Here is a 7,253-nt window from a genome sequence, read left to right as displayed (position 1 = left end):
GGAAGTGAGAGGAGGGGAAAAAAAAGAAAAGAAAAGAAATGATCACTGAGCCTTAGCACTTTAGGATAAAGCCCTTACCCTTCCTAGTCATCTCTCAACTGTGAAGTGTGTGGGAAAAACTTTTATCACATCAATGGCCCTGTTAAGGGTCAACTCTCATTGCAACAACAATCAGCACATAAGGAACATATAAAAAATGAGCCTGGCTGGCCCTTGCCCTGACCCTGCTACCTCCTCTTCTATGGTTAAATCAAGAGAATTGAGGCTCCAATATCTCCTTCCAGCCAGCAATCACCCAAGCTCCTGAGTGTGGAGTTCCATCTTTCCATATTACAGCAGAGCACTGTTATAACCTCTGCCCTACCAAACGTTCTCTATACACAGATGTTCTATTCCACTGCTGAAGTGAAAGAACAGAGCACAAGCTTGACTCTCCTACTCCTCCTGGGTCTAGACTGTTTGAAACATTCTGTATAAACACTGGAGTCTACAGGATCTGCCTGATGAGGAAATGTGGGCACTAATGCGCAAGCACACAAAAGTGTATAAGAGGCCTGGGGGGGGGGTATGCAAGTGGCTAAGAGGATGATGCAGGAGTAGGGGATAAACATGGATAAATGCAAGAATCTCAGTGAATGTCCCCCCTTAATCCTAGACACCATCATCTTTTCTATGACTCTTCAAAAGCCTGGTTTCCCTGTATCCTGACCAATATATTTCCTAAAGAATCACCAGAATGATCTCAATATATACAGTGGATTGTGCCATTTGCCTGATGAAACCTTTTGATGACAAAGGGTTTGATAACTTCATTATACTTAGGATGAAATTCTAAATCCTATCCATGTTTTCTGCCAATCTCTCTAGTCTTTCCTTTGGAAGCACTACTAGTTCTAGCCACTCTGGCTTTTTTTCATTTCTCAAAATGATCATAACCTTTCCCCCCCAACTCAGGGTCTTTGCACATGCTGTTCCTTGTGTTTGGAACACTCTTATTTCCACCCTTCCCTAACTAATTCTTACTCACTAACCACAGCTGAAATGTCACCTTCTCAAAGAGACATTATATCCCTACCCCCAACTCAATTAATTCTGCCTGTTAATATGCTGTCCTAATAACCTCTACTTTTCCTGAAGGCATTTATTACAGTTCAAAATTTTACAGATAAGTATATGATGTACATCTGTATTCCTCACCAGACTGTAAATTCCATGAAGAAATGGGTGGTAGCTAGGGGCACTTGGGTGGCTCAGTTGTTAAGCGTCTACCTTCAGCTCAGGTCATGATCCCAGGGTTCTGGGATCGAGTCCCACATCGGGCTCCCTGCTGGGCAGGAAGCCTGCTTCTCCCTCTCCCACTCCTCCTGCTTGTGTTCCCTCTCTCGCTGTCTCTGTCAAATAAATAAAATCCTTTAAAAAAAAAAAAAAAGAAATGGGTGGTAGCTATTTACTTCATCGGTGAATCCCCAGCACTTAACATGGTGCCCAGCTAATAATATTTCTTGAGAAGTATTCAAAAATATTTGTTAAACAAAAGTTTATCTGTACCTGTCTTCTCTTACTTAGGTCATTCTAATTCCAAAATAATAACCATCTTTCAACTCCTCTCCCTCACACCTTTAGGATGTCTCTATTCTATTCATATTCCCAAAGTTTCCATTTTCCCCTTATTGACATCCACCAGTCAATACCCAAACTTCTCATTCTATCCCCTTCCTTACTTGCTGAACTCCATCCCATTTATGCCACACCCAATTCACCTTGCCTTTTGACCCTAACTATGTCTCAAGGGTAATTCTACATTATGGCGGGTACCTTCCCTCTTTGAATGAAACCTAAGATTTCCCAAAAGACTACACCCTAGTTAGCCCTCTTCAGTAGAGTCCTCTCCTCCTCTTCTGATTGCCTCCATTTGCATGAAGGTAAGTAGGGAAAGACTCAATGTTTTCTTTATTCCCTAATGCTGCTACTAACTTCTAATAGTAAAAATATATTTATTAAGCAATTTCTAGGTACCAGACCCTGTGGTAAGTGCTTATATTGTTGTCAAATGTAATCTTCTCATACAATTAATCCAGTTTCACCGATGTAGTACAGACCTGGTCTACACTGAAGAAAGATACTAAAGTATCTCAGGGAGTAGGGAAAAGAGACCCTGACAGAACCCAGTAACAGCCGTGAATTTCAAAGGATGAGGTTGGGCCAGCAACAACTGAAAATTTTAATGTTCTCATTCATTCATTCATTCATTCAACAAATATGTACATACCATGTGCCAGGCACTGACCTATATACACTGAAATTATAATGGTAAAGAAAACAGCTGTGGCTTCTACCCTGTAAATAGGGGTTTTACAACCAAACACATAATTGTAACAGAGAGTGATAAGTGCTCTAATGGATACAGGTTGCCTTGGGAGCATAAAGTAGGAGAGCAGAGAACTATATTCTGCAGGTCCAGTTGGGGATGGTATGTTTCTTTGGCAAGCCACAATTATGAGACCTAATGAGAGCCCATGTCAAGGCATTGTAATTTTTTTTTTTTCATTTTATTTTCCTACAAACTTACCCCTTCAAACCACCTAAGGTTGCATTTATAACAAGAATTTATCATCCAAATATTAACAGTAATGGCAGCATTTGTCTTGGCATTTGAAGATCACAGTGGTCTCCTGCTTTAACTATTTCTAAAGTTCTTTTATCCATTTGTTCACTGCTATGTGATCCAAACCCAGATGACCCCCTAGTGCCAGAGACTTCATAGATCTATAAAACAGAGATAAGTACAACAGAATATCTTGAGAATAAACTCAGAAGTATGCCATGTGATGCTCCCTTAAAGTCAGAATACCTTGCGGTATAGCTGAATAAACTTTAAATTACCATTAACAGAGAGAGAGAAAATGACTTTGTATGTTAACTGGGTTGTATATGAGTGTGTATATGCATGGAAACATGTATAGGAAGAGGGCAGAGTGGGGAGTATTTCAGGCAGAAGTAAGTGTATGTGTATCGGTTTGAATAGAAGAGAAAGCATGCCTCATTTGAGTCAATGAAAAAAAATCAGTGTGGTTCACTTCTAAGGCATGGATCAGGGGAGATATGGCAGGAGAGGGAGTTATATACAGAGCCTTGAAACTCTATCCAAAGACAAGGAGGACCCACTGAAGCATTTTAAGCAAAGAAAGAACACGATCCCATTTGTGTCTCAGAAAGCCCACTCGCTGCTGTGAGGAGGATGGGCTGAACTCCACCTCACCCCTCCAGGTCAATAGCAATTTAAAGCCCTGAGGAGTCCCAGGGTGCCTGTGGCCGCTATAGCAACGAGAGAGTCTGCAGTGCATCTGGGGCAAATTCCGGATGCAGCAGCACCAAGGAGCATCCAGGCTCAGCCACTGTATGGAGAGCAATGGATGCTGTGCCAATGCTGGATGTTCAGAAAGCCGACCCCTGGCACAAAGGCTTCTCCACACAAGAAGAAGAAAACAGTGCCAAGCTTCAGTCCCCCTGCTAGGAGGCCCACACTCTGGTTCTCTCGCCGCCTTCTTGGGTTGCTGGGCTGTTAAACCAGTTTATATAAAGAGCCCCTCACCTCACTGTGGCCCCTCACCTCACTGCAGCACTCCAAAAAGAATCAACCGACTCTGTTTACAGGCAAGCAGTTACTATGAGCAGAATGAGTAAAACGGAAAACAAATAAACAAACAAACAAACATGGGACCTATTAAAACATTCTGCAATATGAAAGATGGAGAAGGTACCCCTTAAGATGTAGATAAAGAGCATACCTGTGAAAAAAGTTCCCTTTCAGAATAGAAGGAATTGGCTCTGCATTTCTGTATTCTCAAGAAATGTAGAAAATGTAGGTTTTAAAAAGAAATGAAAAATAATACAAGATGTCAGACTCTGATGAAGGACAGGCTGAGAACAAAGCAGAATTATAGAGGACCTAGATGCAATGAGTAAATATGATAAGAATATAAAAAATGCAATTCAAATAAAAATCATAATCAGAAGCCACAAAGGACAGAACTGACAATGAAGAAAAATAAATCAGTGTTATAAAGGAAAAGCTTAAGAAGCTCTCATAAAATGCAGAGGAAATTAAAATATCGAGAGACAAGATCTTAGCTATGGGAAAGAATGAAGACCTAATTAAGATAATAGATGTTCCTGAGGACACAAAAACAAATGAAAAAAAAATGAAAAGAATAATCTTTTCTGAGATGAAAATAGATCTAAGCCTGCAGATCCAAAGGGCTCAAAAGTGCTAGGAAAAAAAAAAAATAGGGATATACCTATACCAATACTGGTTAAAGATTTTACTTTAAAGAAAGAGAAGAGAAGGGAGAGGGGAGAGAGCCTGACCTGTCTGATATCGGACTTCCCTATAATGCTCACAAGACACAAAGGAACAATGTCTAGGAGCTTGGTAAGATTGACTGTGACTCAAGAATTCAATATCTAGACAAGATGCCATTTGTGTATGAAGGCAACTAAATCAAAAGATATTTTTCAAATATCTGAGAGCTCTAAAGATAATACCAACATGTAACTTCTCTGGGAAAAAAAAATTACTCCAAGATGTACTCATCTGACTGAAAAAATAAATCAAAATAAAGAATCCAGGAATGAAAAGGTTGTGACATAAATGTACTGGTAGTTAACACAAAACAAGTTACATATAGAATAAAGTCCAAAATATTATAAATTGAATTATAAAGCAATGTAAATATCAAAAATATTTTTAAAAGAAAATGCATAAAATTTAAAAATTCAATAGCAATACTATGGTATGAATTTTTAAATCCCAGATCATATAAACAAAATCTGGAGAATGAAAAGAAGATATAAGAGAACCAAAAGTATGCTTATTCCTCATGTTAGAGAAGAAGCAATTAGTATATGCAGTTTCACTTTTGACACTAAAAAATAGAGATGGATTCAAATCCAAATTTTTCTAAACATGTATACCTTTAAAAAAAAACACTGAATACTAAATACCATAATTTAAATCATCTCACCTCTATCTGTTGTCCTCATGGACCAATTTCCACCTCCTTGAAAGACTTAAACACATGACTTAGGATCTTTTCACTCTTTCCTTTCCCATCTCCCATGAAATTAATATCTGGGTTGAGGACTAATAAGGTCATCCAAGCCAAGAGTTCTTTACTTTCCTCAACTCAACAGCTTCCACATCCGCTCCATATCACAAGCACACTCACATTTTGGATCTCATTATGAGACACTCATTGTTCCAACCACAAGATCTCAAATTTGGTACTTCAACTCTGACTGTAACTTCCCGTATACCTCTTTCCCCATTCCCAACAAACATTTCACCTAATTATCCCCCACTAACACTTGTAAGAGTCAAGCCCTCCTAAATAACCCAGTTCATTAACCAATCCTCTTCTAGCTGCCCTAACTCAGTCTAGTTCAGTCACATGAATGAAGTTTCTGTCCCCTGTAGCTACTGCCCTGCATTTCTCCCTCTTTCAGCTGTACAAAATCTTGAATAAGTGACCTATACCCACTCCTCCCCTTCCTCCTTCTTCAACACCCACTTTTTTTCTAATTCAACCCTTTGCAATTTGGCATTCTTCTCTCCTTAATATTGAAACTACATTTTAGAAGATTTCCGGGGCGCCTGGGTGGCTCAGTCGTTAAGCGTCTGCCTTCAGCTCAGGTCATGATCTCAGGGTCCTGGGATCGAGCCCCGCATCGGGCTCTCTGCTCAGCAGGAAGCCTGCTTCTCCCTCTCCCACTCCCCCTGCTTGTGTTCCCTCTCTCACTGTGTCTCTCTCTCTGTCAAATAAATAAATAAAATCTTAAAAAAAAAAATTTCCAATGACCTCAAAAATTTTGATTAACTCTTTGCAGTTATCATTCTTATTTCAGTCTTTTGTTTATCATCCATTCAATAACTACTATTTGTTAAAACTGGTCCCAAGAATGCCAAAATCAGTAACACCATCCCCATCCTCCAGAGGCTGAGAGCCTCCCAGGTCCGAGGTAAGCATATAAACCAGGAACAGTGGTAAAAGAGCACAGATGGGACCAGAGAGACATGCAGAGTTTAGACAAGGGCACAGTCTTAAAATGCAGCCCCTGGCTCAGGGATGCTGTCATGGCAGAGGCTCCCAACTCACACACATCCTTTTCTCTCACCTTCCTTCTTTGGATCCCTTTCCTCTTCCATTTTCTGAAGTGTGGACATTTCTCACAATTTAGGTCCAAACTCTCGGTTCTTCTCACACTACGCACTTTCCCTTACAGACCTGATACATTCCCAGGGCAACCAAAAACAAGACTCAAAATCTGAGTCTAGAGCCCCTACCTCTAATCTGACCTCCTGGGTCTCACTGTTAAGTGCTTTTCTCTTGGAAAACTCACCTCAAACTCACCAGCATCTCTAGCCCATTTCTCTATCTCTGTCAATAGAACCCATATTCTCTCATTACACAGATTCAAAACAGAAGTAAACTCTGCTCTATTTCCCCCTTCATCCAACCAAGTACTTAGATGGCCCCCAATTTCTAACCATGTCTTCTTTCAAACTCATATTCATTTATAGTTTCTATCTCCTACTGTGGTTATGTGCAGACTTCCTTCTTTTTTCCTAGTGAATTTGACCATCCTTAAAAGATAAGAACAGCAAAGGAAACAGTCAACAAAACAAAGAGGCAACCCACAGAATGGGAGAAGATATTTGCAAATGACACTACAGATAAAGGGCTGGTATCCAAGATCTATAAAGAACTTCTCAAACTCAACATCCAAAAAACAAGTCAAAAAATAGGCAGAAGACAGGAACAGACACTTCTCAAAAGAAGACACACAAATGGCTAACAGACACATGAAAAAATGTTCATCATCATTAGCCATCAGGGAAATTCAAATCAAAACCACAGTGAGATACCACCTTACACCAGTTAGAATGGCAAAAATTGACAAGGCAAGAAACAACAAATCTTGGAGAGGTTGTGGAGAAAGGGGAACCCTCTTACACTGTTAATGGGAATACAAGTTGGTACAGCCACTTTGGAAAACAGTGTGGAGGTGCCTCAAAAAATTAAAAATAGAGCTACCCTATGACCCAGCAATTGCACTCCTGGGTATTTACCCCAAAGACACAGATGGAGTGAAAAGAAGGGCCATATGCACCCCAATGTTCATAGCAGCAATGTCCGCAATAGCTAAACTGTGGAAAGAGCCGAGATGCCCTTCAACAGACGAATGGATAAAGA

General features: G+C 40.0%; 1 pseudogene; it reads left to right on the top strand.

Annotated features, from left to right (window-relative positions):
* The first annotated feature begins 2,472 nt into the window (after positions 1–2,472).
* Positions 2,473–2,829, top strand: LOC102744488 (ubiquitin-conjugating enzyme E2 D3 pseudogene; annotated as a pseudogene).
* Positions 2,830–7,253: the final 4,424 nt, after the last annotated feature.

The sequence above is a fragment of the Leptonychotes weddellii genome, unplaced genomic scaffold (genome assembly GCF_054177405.1).
Source record: "Leptonychotes weddellii isolate Sample4059 unplaced genomic scaffold, ASM5417740v2 HiC_scaffold_2336, whole genome shotgun sequence".
Classification (NCBI taxonomy): domain Eukaryota; kingdom Metazoa; phylum Chordata; class Mammalia; order Carnivora; family Phocidae; genus Leptonychotes; species Leptonychotes weddellii.
This window is presented reverse-complemented; position numbering and strand designations above follow the sequence as displayed.